Consider the following 16,903-nt stretch of genomic DNA (forward strand, 5'->3'; position numbering starts at 1 on the left):
TATTCTCATCCCTATCTTTTCTAAATGTCCTTAGGCTGTCAACGTCAATTCCTGGAAAATGGCCACTGTCACTTTGAAGACAGAATTCCTGCTCCTGGGATTCTCGGAGGTCCGGGAACTGCAGCTGGCCCAGGCCGCGCTCTTCCTCCTGGTCTACCTGGCGGCTTGATGGCCAATCTCCTCATCGTCGCCATCACTGCCCTCGACCGGTGCCTCCACACCCCCATCTACTTCTTCCTCAGGAACCTGCCCCTCATCGACCTCTGCCTCATCTCCGTCACTGTCCCCAAGTCCATCCACAACTCTCTGACCAACAAGAGATCTATCTCCCTAGTGGGCTGTACCGTCCAGACCTTCTCCGTGGTATGGTTTGCCGACTCAGAGCTGTTGATCCTCACGGCCATACCCTACGACCATTACGCCCCCATCTGCCTCCTCCTGAGCTACGAGGTCGTCATGGCTCGAGGGGCCTGTGGGAAGATTGCCGCCGCCTCCTGGTTCAGCGGGGACTGTTGACAGCAATGTGCTCTGCTGGGACGTTCTCCCTGCCCTTCCGCGAGTCCAACACCTCCCCGAGCTCTTCTGTGACATCCCCCCTCTGATGAAGATCACCTGCTCTGAGAAGCACATCGTCGTTGACGCGACTGTGATTTTTGGAGCAACCTTAGGCATTGTGTGTTTCATTCTCATCGTTGTCTCATATGGGCGCATCTTCCAGATAGTGCTGATTTGCCGCCGAGGGCCTGGCCAAAGCCTTCTCCACCTGCCTGCCTCACCTCGTTGTCGTCACCGTTTTCCTCTCTCCGGGTGCATTTGTCTACATCAAGCCGCCCTCAGACTCCTCCTTGATCGTGGACCTGCTGGTGTCCGTGTTCTACAAGGTGGTGCTCCCCTCCCTGAACCCTCTCATCTACAGCCTGAGAAACCGGGATATGAGGGCCGCCACGGGCAGGATCCTAAAAGAGTCACTCATCCAGCCTCCGCTCTGGGACAAAATGTCTACTTCTTTATGCAAATAATCTCACACCACCACTTAACCATTCAGGGAATTGCCCTTGGATTTAGCCAGATATTTAGCTGTCCTACAGGGGTCACAGAAAACGCTGGACGTCGATGAATTGTCAAAGGCTGGGAGGGAGGCGGCTAAGATTGAAGTAGGACTGACAATCCAGTTTTGGGGAGGCATCATGGCCTAAAGGAAGGAGAGTCCCTGTAACCTGTGAGCTCACTGTGAGCAGGGAATGTGCTTAGCAATTCTGTTAAACTGAACTCTCCCAAGTGCTTAGTACAGTAAATCCAGTTTTTGTGTGGTTTTAATCCCTGCTTCGCCAAATGTCTTCTGTGTGAATTTGGGCGAGCCACTTAACCTCTCTGTGCCTCAGTTACCTCATTTGTAAAATGGGGATTAAGACTGCGAACCCACGTGGGACAACCCGATTATCTTGTTTTTCATTCATTCATTCAATCATATTTATTGCGCGCTTACGGTGTGCCAAGCACTGTACTAAGCGCTTGGGAAGTACAATTTGGCAACATATAGAGACGGTCCCTACCCATCAACGGGCCCCAGTGCTTAGAACAGTGCTTGGCACGTTACAAGTGCTTAAGAAATACCATATTTAAAAAAAATTTTTAACGTGGCCTAAATAAATGGGGATCACTCTAGATTGTAAGGTCATTGTGGGCAGGGAGCGTGTCTACCAACTCTGCTCATTCATTCATTCATTCACTCATTCATTCATTCATTCAATCGTATTTATTGAGCGCTTACTGCGTGCACAGCACTCTACTAAGCGCTTGGAAAGTACAAATCAACAACCTACAGAGACGTCCCTACCCAACAACGGACTCACAGTCTAGAAGACTTTATATTGAACTTTTCCACGTGCTTAGTACAGTGCGGGGCCCAGAGTAAGTGATCAATAAATGTGATTGATTGATTGATTAAGACGAGTTCTGATGCCAGCTCTGCTACTGACTTGCTTTGTGATTTAGGGGCAGTGACTTAACACCCTTAGGATCTTTCTTCCTCTTGCACTCTGAGCCTCTGTGGGGCAGGAATTGTGTCTGAACTGATTTTTTTATTTCTACTCCAGCACGTGGAACAATTTCGGGACACAACCTTTTAATAAATACAATAATGATATCATTATTAGTAATGATTATGAAAATATAATGGTACACTCCTTAACATGACTCTGAGGGTCGGGATGAAAGTTGAAAAATGGGAAGAGGTATGGCAGAAGGGAAGAAAAGATGACTGCAGTTCCAACTTTGTCAAATCCATCCTCTCTCATTAATCCATCTTTCCTTCTTTCCATCCAACCATCCTTCCAACCATTCATCTATCCATCCATCCATCCATCCTTCCATCCATCCAGAGCTCAGGCTTGGACGTCAGAAGTCATCGGTTCCCAATCCAGGTCCTGCTACTTGTCTGCCATGTGACCTAGGGCAAGTCACTTCACTTCTCTGTGCAAAGTTACCTCCTCTGTAAAATGGGGCTTGAGACTGTGAGCCTCATGTGGGACAGGGACTATGTCCAACCTGATTACCTTGTATCAACTCCAGCACTGAGAACAGTGCTAGGCACATAGTAAGCGTTTAACAAAGACCATAATTATTACTATTATTATTATCAATGGTATTTATTGACGACATCCTGGGTGCAAAGTACTGTAGTAAACACTCAGAAGAGTTGAAAAGAGATATAATTGCATTGTTTCTGTTCTCCAGGAGATTATGATCTAATGGGGGAGATAGACACAGAATCAACTATGTAGAGGAGTAAGGAGAAATGGGAAAGATGAGAAAGTGGATGAACACTTGATTCAGGAGTACAACTTATTTAGTCAGTATGAACAGAGTTTCAACGGATTTGCAATCAGGATAAGTCAGAAGAAGCAGTGTTGCCTAGTGAGAAGAGCGCAGGACTGGGATTCAAATGGACATGGGTTCTGATCACGGTTCCACCACTCGTATGCTGTGTGACCTTGGGCAAGACGCTTAATTTCTCCGTTCCTCAGTTCCCTCATCTTTAAAATAGGGATTGAGATGTGAGCCCCACGGGGGCTATGGACTCTGTCCAATCTGATTAGCTTGTACCTACTCCAGTACTTAGTATAGTGTCTGATATGCAGTAGGTGCTTCACAAAGGCCGTAAGAAAAAGTTACAGTTGGCTGATCGACTGAAAGATTAAGTATCTCATGTCGTGAATTAGACAAACGTGAAACCATTCACAGTGGCTACAGACTGTCGTTGAAAACAGGAACAGTTGGGACGCAGCGATGAAGAAGCCACTATTGCCATGGGAACAGCGAGGGCTGGCATCATCACGGATGCTGAAGTGACGGGGTCCTTGTCTTCCAGGAGCCCCAGGAAGCACGTGACCAGGGGGGTGCTTGGCTTGTCCAGGCCACCAGGTCCCTCGGCAGGGCCCTAAGCCATCCTCTCAGAATCCCCCTTGGAGCAGCTCCTGCTCTATCTACAGGGATGGGGCCTGTTTGGATAACTTCTCAGGGTCTCAGGGAGAGCGCAGAGGGACGGAGAGCTACTCTCTGCTCCTTCCTGGTTGACTGAACCCAGAAGTCTGAGGGGAAAGAGGCGACCAGCCCAGCCCTGAGGAGGTGAGCGACCCCCAGCTCCATGCTGCCCCAGTGAGAGGGGTGAGTGGGATGGAGGGGCTGGGGTTGGGGAGAGACGAGGATGAGGATGGCAGAGATGGAGGCAGTATATGGTCTAGGTTGGGGTTCAGACCAGGGCGGCGGTGCCCAGCGGGGGAGGGGTGCTGGCAGGTGGGGACTCTCCCCTCTCCCCACTCTCCACTGGTTCCTTCCCCTCTGCCTTCAAACATGCCCACGTCTCTCCAATCCTAAAAAAACCCTCTCTTGACCCGACCTCACCTTCTAGTTATCGCCCTATCTCCCTCCTACCGTTCCTTTCCAAACTCCTTGAACGAGTTGTCTACACGCACTGCCTCGAATTCCTCAAAGCCAACTCTCTCCTCGACCCCCTCCAATCTGGCTGCCGCCCCTACATTCCACGGAAACCGCCCTCTCAAAGGTCACCAATGACCTCCTGCTTGCCGAATCCAAGGGCTCCTACTCTATCCTAATCCTCCTCGACCTCCCAGCTGCCATCGATACTGAGGACCACCCCCTTCTCCTCAACACGCTATCCAGCCTTGGCTACACAGACTCTGTGCTCTCCTGGTTCTCCTCCTATCTCTCCGGCCGTTCATTCTCAGTCTCCTTTGCGGGCTCCTCCTCCCCCTCCCATCCCCTTACTGTAGGGGCTCCTTAAGGGTCAATTCTTGGTCCCCTTCTGTTCTCTATCTACACTCACTCCCTTGGTGAACTCATTCGCTCCCGCTGCTTCGGATATCATCTCTACGCTGATGACACCCAGATCTACATCTCTGCCCCTGCACTCTCTCCTTCCCTTCATGCTCGTGTCTCCTCCTGCCTTCAAGACATCTCCATCTGGATGTCTGTCCCCCATATAAAACTCAATATGTCCAAGACTGAACTCCTTATCTTCCCTCCCAAACCCTGCCCTCTCCCTGACTTTCCCATCACTGTTGACAGCACTACCACCCTTTCCGTCTCCCAAGCCCCCAACCTTGGTGTAATCCTCGACTCTGCTCTCTCGTTCACCCCCCCCCCCACATCCAATTCGTCACGAAAACCTGCCGGTGTCACCTCCGCAACATCGCCAAGATCCGCCCTTTCCTCTCCATCCAAACTGCTACCCTGCTGGTTCTATCTCTCATCCTATCCCTACTGGATTACTGCACCAGCCTCCTCTCTGATCTCCCATCCTCCTGTCTCTCCCCACTTCAATCCATACTTCACGCTGCTGCCCGGATCATCTAAGTAAAGAAACGCTCTGGGCATGTTACTCCCCTCCTCAAAAATCTCCAGTGGCTCCCAATCAACCTACGCATCAAGCAAAAACTCCTCACTCTCGGCTTCAAGGCTCTCCATCACCTCGCCCCCTCTTACCTCACCTCCCTTCTTTCCTTCTACAGCCCAGCCCGCACCCTCCGCTCCTCTGCCGCTAACCTCCTCACTGTGCCTCCTTACCTGTCCCGCCGTCGACCCCTGGACCACGTCCTCCCCCTGGTCTGGAATGCCCTACCTCCATACATCCGCCAAGCTAGCTCTCTTCCTCCCTTCAAAGCTCTACTGAGGGCTCACCTCCTCCAGGAGGCCTTCCCAGACTGAGCCCCCTCTTTCCTCTCCCCCTCCAAGCCATTAATAAATGTCATTATTATTATTATTATTATTATTATTATTATTATTATTATTATTGTTATTATTATTATTCCCATCCCACCCGCCTTACTTCCTTCCCCTCCCCATAGCACCTGTATATATGTTTGTACATATTTATTACTCTATTTTACTTGTGCATATTTACTATTCTGTTTATTTTATTTTGTTAATATACTTTGTTTTGTTGTCTGTCCCCCTCTTTTAGACTGTGAGCGCTTTGTTGGGTAGGGACCGTCTCTATATGTTGCCAACCTGTACTTCCCAAGCGTTTGGTACAGTGATCTGCACACAGTAAGCTCTCAATAAATACGATTGAATGAATGAATGAATGAATGAGGTGTTTTCCAAATCAGTAACTCCCAACCATCACACATCTCTCCTCCTTCCTCCTCCAACCTCGCTATCATGCCACCTACCCGCCAGACTACGGTGCTCCAGTGCAGTGTCAGCCCTGTGAACGGTCACTTTGGCCTTCAATCGGTCCCAGAATCCCTTGCAGAGGGTAAATGACAGGCAGGGTTGAGAAAGTGTGACCAGCTTTGGACAGCCACTCGCACTATCAGCAGTTTTTCCCTGTGAGAGTTCTTCCCAAATGTTGGGAGAAGACAAATAGTGGGAGAGGCTGTAATCCCTGCCCTAATGGGCTTTCCAGCCTACTGGGCTAGGTTGACACAATCCAATTTACTATCAATCATTTAATCTTGAATCATATTTACTGAGCACTTATTGTGTGCACTGATCCCTTGGGAGAGTAATAATAATAATGATAATAATAGTTGTACTTCTTAAGCTCTGTGTCCCAAACATTGTCCTAAGCGCTGGAGTGGATGCAGGTATAGCAGGTTGGATATAGTCCTTGTTCCACATGGGGCTCACAGTCTTAACCCCCATTTATAGATGAGGTAACTCAGGCTCAGAGAAATAAAATGACTTGCCCATGGTGACACAGCAGACATGAGGCAGAGCTGGAATTAGAACCCAGGTGCATCTGACTCATTCATTCATTCATTCATTCATTCATTCAAACAATCAATCATATTTATTGAGCGCTTACTGTGTACAGAGTACTGTACTAAGCTCTTGGATAGTATAATTCAGCATCAGACAGAGAAAATACCTACTTAACAGCGGGCTCACAGTCTAGAAGGGGGAGACAGACAACAAACCAAAGCAAGTAGACAAGCATCAATAACATCACAATAGATTAATAGTGCAATTCATCTGTACAAATACACACATGCGATGTGGAGCAGTAAAGTTGATAGAGACGAGGGAGGGAGTAGGGGGGATGGGGGAGGGGAGGAGGGGCAGAGGAAAAGGGGGGCTCAGTCTGGGAAGTACTCCTGGAGAGGGTGAGCACTCAGTAGGGCTTTGAAGTAGGGAAGAGAGCTAGGTTGGTGGATGTGAGGAGGGAGGGCGATCCAGCCAGAGGTAGGACGTGGGCCAGGGTCGAAGGCAGGACAGGCGAGAACGATTCCCATTGAGGAGGCTAGCGGTCCCAGAGGAGGGTATTGTAAGGGCTGGGCTGTAGAAGGAGACAAGGGAGGTGAGGTAGGAGGGGGCAAGGTGAAGGAGAGCTTCGAAGCCAATAGTGAGGAGTTTTTGCTTCATGCGAAGTTCGATAGGCAACCACTGTAGATTTTTGAGGAGGGTAGTGACATGCCCAGAGCGTTTCTGTGGAAAGATCATCCGGGCAGCAGAGTGAAGTATAGACTGAAGCGGGGGGTTACAGGAGGATGGGAGCTCAGAAAGGAGGTTGATGCAGTAATCCAGTCGGGATGTGATGAGAGATTGTATCAATAAGGTAGCAGTTTGGATGGAGAGGAAAGGGCGGATCTTGGGGATGTTGTGAAGTTGAGACCGGCACGTTTTGATGACGGATTTGATGTATGGAGTGAATGAGAGAGCGGAATCAGGGATGACACCAAAGTTGCGGGATTGTGAGATGGGAAGAATGGTAGTGCCATCCACAGTGATGGGAAAGTCACGGAGAGTACAGGGTTTGGGAGGAAAGATAAGGAGTTCAGTCTTGAATATGTTGAGCTTTAAGTGGCGGGTGGACATCCAGATGGAGATGTCCTGAAGGCAGGAGGAGATGCGAGCCTGGAGGGAAGGAGAGATAATGGGGAGAAGATGTAGATTTTGTTTTCATCTGTGTAGAGATGATGTTTGAAGCCGTGGGAGCAAATGAGGTTACCAAGGGAGTGAGTATCGATGGGGAACGGAAGCAGACAAGAACTGACCTTTGAGGAACCCCTACAGTTATGGGATGGGAGGGGGAGGAAGAGCCCGCGAAGGAGACTGAGAATGAACGGCCAGAGATATAAGAGGAGAACCAGGAGAGGACAGAGTCCGTGACGCCAATGTTGGATAACGTGTGGAGGAGAAGAGGATGGTCGACAGTGTCAAAGGCAACTGAGAGTTCGAGGAGGATTAGGATAGAGTAGGAGCCATTGGAGATGGCAAGAAGGAGGTCATTGGTGACCTTTGAGAGCGCAGTTTCGGTGGAGTGGAGGGGATGGAAGCCTGATTGGAGGGGGTCCAGGAGAGAATTGGAGTTGAGGAATTCGAGGCATCGAGTGTAGTTGAATCGCTCTAGGAGTTTGGAAAGGAAGGGTTGGTAGGAGGAAGATAGGGCTATACCTGGAAGGGGCAGTGGGGTCAAGAGAGGGTCTTTTTAGGATTGAAGATATGTGGACAGGTTTGAAAGCAGAGGGGAAGTGCTCTATCCACTTCATAATACCATAACAGACACATTCCCTGCCCATTCTAGAAGGAAAGAAATAATGGATAAATGAATATGCAATTATTCCTTGGCATTTACAGATGGGGAAACTGAGGATCATAGAAGTGAAGCGACTTCCCAAGGTCCCACAGCAGCAAAGGGACATATGCAGGATTAGAACCCAAGTCCCTTTACTCCCATTAAGCTATGCCTGGGAGAGTACAATAGGACAGAGCTGGTATATGTGTATGCTGCCCTCAAGGAGCTCACAGTTAAGAGGAGAACTCTGGGGCCCATGCTTATTCCACTAAATGAGGATGGAAATGAGTTGATTCGCGCGTGAGTTAGGTGAAGTGGTTTTAGAGGGCTGGGAAATGAATAGAGGAAGCTGGTTAGCGGAGGGGGTGGATTTTAGCAGTGCTCAGAATTCGGAAAGAACTGTGCTCTCTCTGATTTTGAGTGGATAAGAGACGGACTTCCAGGCTAGGATGTAAACAGGAGAGTCGATCGCAAATAACCACTAAGACAGTTGCTTTGAGAGCTGAGAAGACGAGTTGAACGATGGAAATGAGGTGAAGTGCCGTCATAAGGTGGAGAGCCTTCAAGTCGATTGTGAGGTTTTGTTGCTTGTGAAAACACACAACTTGTCCTGAGGGGAGGTTGAGGAATGGTGTAGGCTGAGCGTTGCTTTAGGAAAGGACTAGATGAATGATGAGGTATGCTTGTGTTGGTGTGTGTACAAGTGTGAATGCAGATATGTGAGCAAATGGAATCAGTTTGATGTATATGTGGATTTTATTTTTCTTGTTTGTTTTATCGTACCGTTAAATGCTTATTATATCCCAGGTACCGTACTAAGCACTGGGATAGATACAGGCTATTCAGGTTGGACAGAGTGCATGCCCCATAGGGAGCTCACAGTTGTAATTCCTACTTTTTAGTTGAGGTAGCCGAGGCACAGAAATGGTAAGTGACTGGCCCCAGGTCACACAGCAGACAAGGAGAGGAATCAGGATTAATATCTAGGTCCTTCTGTCTACCAAGCTCATTCTCCCTCCACTAAATGCACGAATTTACGTGTAAAGGCCTTTCTTGTCTGACTTTAAAACTACTGAAAAACTTTCACAACAGTCATATACATATCTTTATAATAATAATATAATGTTTTTTGTTAAGCACTTACTATGTGCCAAGCACTGTTCTAAGCGCTGGGGTAGATACAAGGTAATCATGTTGTCCAATGTAGGGCTCTCATTCTTCATTCCCATTTGACAGATGAGGGAACTGTGGCCCAGAGGAGTTAAGTGACTTGTCCAAAGTCTCACAGTTTACAAGTAGTGGAAGCGGGATTAGAACCCACAACCTCTGAGTCCTAAGCCCGGGCTCTTTCCACTAAGCCATGCTGCCTCTGCTATCTGTTGTGCATTTTAGTTTTGGTCTTTTCAATCAAAAATAATTCTCTTAATATTTACTAAGTGCTTACTATGTGTTAAGCAAAGTATTAAGTGCTGGGGGAGATTCAGGACAATCTGGTAGAACACAGACCGTGTCCCACGAGGGATACACAGACTAAGTAGGAAGGAAAATAGGTTTTAAATTCTCACTTTAATATTGAGAAAACTGAGGCATAGAGAAATTAAGTCACTTTCCCACGGCTATCCAGCCGACAAGTGGTAGCACTGGGATTAGAACCCAGGTCGTCTGACTCCCAGGCCTGTGTTCTTCCCAATAGTGCACACTGCTTCTACACAATTCGAAGCTTGGTGCTTCCAGTAGAATGGAAGCCCCTTGTGAGCAGTGATCATACGGACTAATAGCATGTCCTCTGTCAGTACTCAGTAAATAGAATTGATTGACTTCGTGCTATTCCTTCACCCCCAAGATTAACGTCTCTAATGTGAAGTCTTCCCTCTTCCTGTGCAGGGAGTTGACATCATTCCCCAGGAATGTTCACTGTCTTCACGGTGAATTCAAAGATCATTTTGAATTCAATAACTGCCTTCTCTCTATAGAGAATCACCAGCAAGTGCCCTGTCCATTCCTTCACTCATCCCACCAATGGACTCTAACTTTGGCTCTTACCTCATCACATACAGAAGGTCAGGGCTGCCTCCTAAAAATGCTCAACATCTCCACGGTGAGGGAATTCCTCCTGCTAGGTTTCTCGGAGATCCGGAAGCTGCAGCTGCTCTATGCCGCGCTGTTTCTCCTCGTCTACCTGGCGGCCCTGTCGGGAAATCTCTCATTGTCGCCATCAACGCCCTTGACAGGCGCCTCCACATCCCCATGTACTTCTTCCTCAGGAACCTGTCGATCCTCGACCTCTGCTACATATCCGTCACCGTCCCCACGTCTATCGTCATCTCCTTGACCAACCATAGATCCATCTCCCTCCTGGGCTATGTAGCTCAGGTCTTTTTGGTGGTTCTGTTTGCTGCTTCATCGTCCTCACTCCGATGTCCTGTGACCGCTATGCCACCATGTCCTGCCCTCTGTGCTATGAGTTCAGCATGAACAACACGATATGTGGAAAGATGGTGGCCGCCTCCTGGCTCTGCGGGGTGCTGTTTAGAGTCTCGTTTTCATCTTCGACTTCCTCCCTGAGCTTCTGTGGGCCCAGCATCATCCAGCATTTCTTCTGTGTCGTCCCCTCCCTCCTGAAGATCTCCTGCTCCGAGGACCACATCGCCATCCATGTGAGCGTCACGGGTGGGGTAGCTTTAGGTATCATCTGCTTCGTCTTCATCATCATCATCTACGTGCGTATCTTCCAGGTTGTTCTGAGGATGCCGGCCACGAACGGGCCGGGCCAAAGCCTTCTCCACCTGCCTGCGTCCCCTCGGTGTCGCCACTCTCTTTTCCATAACTTGTTTCTGAGCTTATTGGAGGCCTCCGTTAAGGTTCCCCCTCGACGCTGGACCTGCTGGTGTCCGTGTTCTACACCATGGTGCCCCCGGCTCTGAACCCCCTCATCTACAGCCTGAGGAACCAGGACATGAAGGCCTCCCTGGGGATCGTACTAAAGGGGAGATTCCTCCTCCCTCCTCTAAGGGAAAACATGTCTGTTTCCTTTTGTTGACTATCCCATTCTTCATCAGGGTTCTGACTGTGGGGTTATCCATAAAAAGAGCTGTCCAAAGAGAAAGTCCACTGTCTGAGGATTTGTCAGTATCTGTTTCAGGGGTTGATAAAAGGTGTGTGACTATAAGCCCAGTGTGGGCTGGGTTTGTCTCTCTTTATCTTGAATTGTACTCTCCAAGCTCTTAGTACAGTGCTCTGTACACAGTAAGCACTCAATTGATATGACTGAATGAGTAAATTAATTTGGGGGGCACCATGGCTTAGTGGAATGAGCTGGGAGCTGGGAGCCATGAGATTTGAAAGGTCTTTCCGGTTCTGCCACCGGCCTGCCGTATGACCTTGGTCCAGCCACGTAACTTCTTTGGGTCTCTTTATAAAATCAGGATAGAATATGTGCTCTCTGTTTCTCCTACAATCTGAGCCCCTGTGGGTCAGGAAAAGTGTCTGATCTGTGTCCCAAACAGATAATAATAATAACGATATTAATAATTGCATTTGTTAAGTGCTTACATGTAAAGCACTGTTCTAAACCCTGGGTTAGAGACAACATAATCAGGTTTTCCAGCTTGGGGTTCACAGTCTTAATCCCCATTTTCCAGATGAGGTAACTGAGGCCCAGGTAGGTTAAGTGGCTTCCCCAAGGTCACAAAGCAGAGAAGTGGTGGAGCCGAGTTTAGAACCCCCGTCCTCTGACTACTAAGCCCGTGCTCTTGCCACTGAACTATGCTGCTTCTTATGCTGCCTCTCTGGGTTGATTCCCCAGGCCAGCCCTGGGGCAGATCTTAGGATGGATTTAGAGTTATTTCCCGTTCTCTCTAGATTTGCAATCAGAAGATGTCAGAAAATACAACCAATAAAATAATAATGATGGCATTTGTTAAGCGCTTACTCTGTGCAAAGCACTGTTCTAAGCGCTGGAGGTAATACAAGGTGATCAGATTGCCCCATGTGGGGCTCGCAGTCTTCATCCCCATTTTACAGACGAAGTAACTGAGGTATAGAGAAGTTAAGTCACTTTACTTCTCTGGGCCTCAGTTACCTCGTCTGTACAATGGGGATGAAGATCGTGAGCCACACGCGGGACAACCTGATCACCTTGTATCTCCCCCAGAGCTTACATCAGTGCCTGGCACATAGTGAGCGCTTAACAAATACCAACATTATTGTCATTATTAAGTGACTTGCCCAAAGTCACACAGCTGAAAAGCAGCGGAGCAGGATTAGAACCCATGACCTCTGAACACCAGGCCCGTGCTCTTTCCACTGAGCCTCGATGCTTCTCTAAATGATTAAATGACAGATTGATTGGTTGAGCTCATGAATAAGGGGAAACTCAGAGAATCAGCGTGGCCTAGTCGATAGAGCATGGACCTGGGAGTCAGAATGACCTGGGTTCTCATCTTGGCTCTGCTACGCTTCTGCCGTGTGTCCTTGGGCAGGTCTCTTCACTTCTCTGGGCTTCAGTTCCCTCGTCTGTAAAATGGGGATAGAGACTGTGAGCCCCACGTAGGATAGGGACTATGTCCAAACTCATTAGCTTGTATCGAATCCCAGGAGTTAGTACAATGCCTGGCACATAGTAAGCACTTAACGGGTATCACTGAAGAAAAAAAAAGAAGCTGAAGTACCCAACCGTTGACCAAGATGGTCACTAAGAGCGGCAACCTTTGGAATGCTGTTGCCACGGGAACCCTGCAGACAAGTGCCATTAACGGATCCTCATCTCTGTGGGGACTCAAAGACTGTGGGGACTAGCCGCCATGATCCGGTCCTCTGCCCCCCCCCCCCACCGGAACAGCAGGGACTTTATCTATGGGGACAGGGGCCCTGTCTGGAAAGCTCATCTCAGTGTCCACGGCAGTGCAGAGAGGGGCTGATGGTTCCTCGCTGTCCCTCCGTGGCCGCTGCAAACAGGAGTCCGAGGAAAGAGGGGGGAACCATCCCAGACCAGAGCGGGTCAGGACTCCCCCTGCTCCACGCTGGCCCGCTGAGAGTGACAGAGGGTGGTCAGTGAGGGACCATCAGGCTAATCGTTGTGAGTGTAAGGTATGAAGACATTTATGGCATGGCATCAGCCCCGTGCCGTGGTGACTTCAACCATCAACTCAATCCTCTGGGCAGGGACAAGAGGGTGTGGCTGAAATTGCACCAGCCAGATGCTTCATCACTAATTCCTCCTCACAGGACTTCCCCCCACCCCCAAATCCTGGGAGGATGCAAGAGGGAAGTGTAGTTTAGTGGGTAGAGCATGGGGTGGTAGTCAGAGGCCTTGGTTTTTAATAATGGTTCCCCCTCATTTATTTTTTAATGGTATTTGTTTTGCACTTATGTGTCAAACATTGTTCTAAGCACTGGGCAATTTAATCAGGTTGGACACAATCACTGTACCTCATGGGGCTCACAGTCTGAGCAGGAGGGACAACAGAAGACTGAGGCACAGAGAAGATAAGTGACTTGTCCAAGGTCACACACCAAATAATTGGCAGAGCTGGAATTAGAGCTTAGGCCCACAATAATAATAATAATAATAATAATAATAATGACATTTATTAAGCACTTACTATGTGCAAAGCACTGTTCTAAGCGCTGGGGAGGTTACAAGGTGATGAGGTTGTCCCACGTGAGGCTCACAGTCTTAATCCCCATTTTACAGAAGGGGTAACTGAGGCCCAGAGAAGTTAAGAGACTTGCCCAAAGTCACACAGCTGACAAGTGGCAGAGCCGGGATTTGAACCCATGACCTCTGACTCCAAAGCCAGGGCTCTTTCCACTGAGCCACGCTGCTTCTCGACTGAGACAGGCTGTTTCCACAGGGCCAGGCTGCTTCTCTCCTGGGTGATTTGGGGCAAGTCACTTCACTTCTCTGTGCCCTAGGTCCCTCATCACGAAGATGGGGACTGAGACCATGAGCCCTGTTTGGTATCGGGACTGTGACCCACCCAATTTTCTTGTATTCCCTCCAGAGACTAGTACAGTGCCTTACACATAATGAGAGCTTAAGAAATACCATGAAAAGAAAGGTAAAAGGCATGATCCCTGCCCTTAGAGACATCCCAATCTAATAGGCTAGATAGGCAATATGTCATTTACATAGAAAAGCAGCATGGCTCAGTGGAAAGAGCCCGGGATTTGGAGTCAGAGGTCATGTGTTCAAATCCCGGCTCTGCCAATTGTCAGCTGTGTGACTTTGGGCAAGTCACTTCACTTCTGTGGGCCTCAGTTTCCTCATCTGTAAAATGAGGATGAAGAGTGTGAGCCACCCGTGGGACAACCTGATCACCTTGTAACCTCCCCAGCGCTTAGAACAGTGCTTTGCACATAGTAAACGCTTACCAAATGCCGTCATTATTATTATTATTATCTGGGAGGAGAAAAGAATGGAACAATGGTTATGTGGATGAGAAGCAGTGTGGCTTAGTAGAAAGAGCACAGGGATGAGAGTCAGAGGTCGTGGATTATGATCCTAGCTCCGCCACTTGTCAGCTTTGTGACTTCGGTCAAGTCACGTAACTTTTCTGGCCCTCTGTTACCTCATCTGTAAAATGGGGATGAAGAATGTGAGCCCCAGATGGGACAACCTGATTATCTTCTATCTCCCCCATGGCCGAGAACAGTGCTTGGCACATAGTAAGCACTTAACAAATACTATCATTATCATTATGATTATTATCATTAGTGCTTGATAATCATATTTTTGAGTGCTTAACGTATGCAGAGCGCTATTCTTACTGCTGAGGAGAGTACCCTACAAAAGAGTTAGTAGACATGTTCCCTGCCCACAAGGAGCTCACCGACTAGGAAGGAAGCAAACATTGATCAGTCAATCAATTGGAGACATTTATTGAGCACTTACTGTGTGCAGAGTACAGTACGAAATGCGTGGAGGAATACAATATAAAAGAGTGGGTAGACGTATTTCCTCATGGGGCTTACAGTCTAAAATAATGACCCGTACCTTCAGCAGCAATATCCCGAGGGTCTGCGGATGCATTGAGTCTAGAGACGGTCACGGACAGATGGTGGGAAGAAGTGAATTAGCTAAATCCACCTTGAGAAGGTGAAAATCCAGTGCGGTTTAGAGGGTGGGATATCTTCGGGGTGGGGAATTGAAAAGGAAGGGTGGGAGCCAGAAGTGGGAGGAGGAAGCATTGAAAGAGAGTCGCGGTAAGAGGGCTCTTTTTCGAGGGTTGGTTGAAGAAAGCAGGTAATGAGGAGAGTTAGAATTGGTGAATAGCACTGATGCCAGTGATCAGGCATTCACTGAAGTCAACCCAACTACAATACGTTATTGCTCTAGACTGTATTCCTCTAGACTGTTGTGGACAGGGACTGTGTCTGTTTTTTCCTCTATTGTAGCATTTACTACGGTGCTCTGCACACAGTAAGCGCTTAATAAATACTATTAAACGAATTCATTTGACACTTTACAGGAGTTGCTGCAATCAGGTTCCCTGTGCTAGAAACTGTGTGTGTTTGTGTGTGTTTGTGTGCGCACGCAAAGTATTCCGTAGTAGAAGCAGCGAACAAGTTCAGGCAGTAAGGAGGGTTGAAGACGAAGATAGGAAAAGATATCCCTTCAGACTGTAAACTCGATGTGGGGAGGGAATGTATCTACCAATTCTGCTGGGGTGGCGGAGGAGAGACAGTCTCAGGAATTCCCTTTAAATCGACCAAATTAATGTGATAAGATTGAATGAATGAATGAATATTTATTACACTATTTATTTTACTTGTACATATTTATTCTATTTATTTTATTTTGTTAATATGTTTTGTTTTGTTTTTTTGTCTGTCTCCCCCTTCTGGACTGTGAGCCCACTGTTGGGTAGGGACCCTCTCTATATGTTGCCAACTCGTACTTCCCAAGCATTTAGTACAGTGCTCTGCACACAGTAAGCGCTCAATAAATACGATTGAATGAATGAATGAATAACCCGATTTGCTTGTATTCACTCCAGCGCTTGGCACACAGTAAGCATTTAACAAATGCCATCATTATTACTTATCATTAAATTATGGATATGTACATAAGTAATATCCCAAGCTCTTAGTACAGTGCTCCACACACAGTAAGCGCTCAGTAAATACGTTTGACTAATTGACTGCTATGGGGCTGAAGGTGGGTTCATTCATTCAATCATATTTATTGAGCACTTACTGATGCCATCATTATTACTTATTATTATAATTAAATTACAATTAATCATATGTATGTGTATTAATTATATAATATTAATTATTAATTATATGTACTATAATTAATTATAATTACATTAAATTATGGATATATATAGACATATGTATATATATATATATATATATATATATATATATATACGTACTCTCCCAAGCGTTCAATACAGTGCTCTACACATAGTAAGTGCTCAATAAATATGTTTGACTAATTGACTGCTATGGGGCTGAAGATGGGTTGAATATCCAGTGCTTAAATGGTACAGGTAATAATAACAATGGTATTTGTTAAGCGCTTACTATGTGCCAAGCACTGTTCTAAGCGCTGGGGTAGATACAAGGTCATCAGGTTGTCCCACGTGGGGCTCACAGTCTTCATCCCCATTTTAAGGATCCAAGTGTAAGGATGACACAGAAGGGAAAGGGAGTAGGGGAAATGAGAGCTTAGTGGGGGAAAACCTCTTGGAGGAGATGAGATTTTAGGAGAGCTTTGAAGGTGGATAGAATGTTGTTGACTCCCAGCCCATGTCCTCCCCCTGGCGCTTTATATGTTGCCAACTTGTACTTCCCAAGCGCATAGTACAGTGCTCTGCAAACAGTAAGCGCTCAATAAATACGATTGATTGA

The sequence above is a fragment of the Tachyglossus aculeatus genome, unplaced genomic scaffold (assembly GCF_015852505.1).
Source record: "Tachyglossus aculeatus isolate mTacAcu1 unplaced genomic scaffold, mTacAcu1.pri SUPER_32, whole genome shotgun sequence".
NCBI lineage: Eukaryota > Metazoa > Chordata > Mammalia > Monotremata > Tachyglossidae > Tachyglossus > Tachyglossus aculeatus.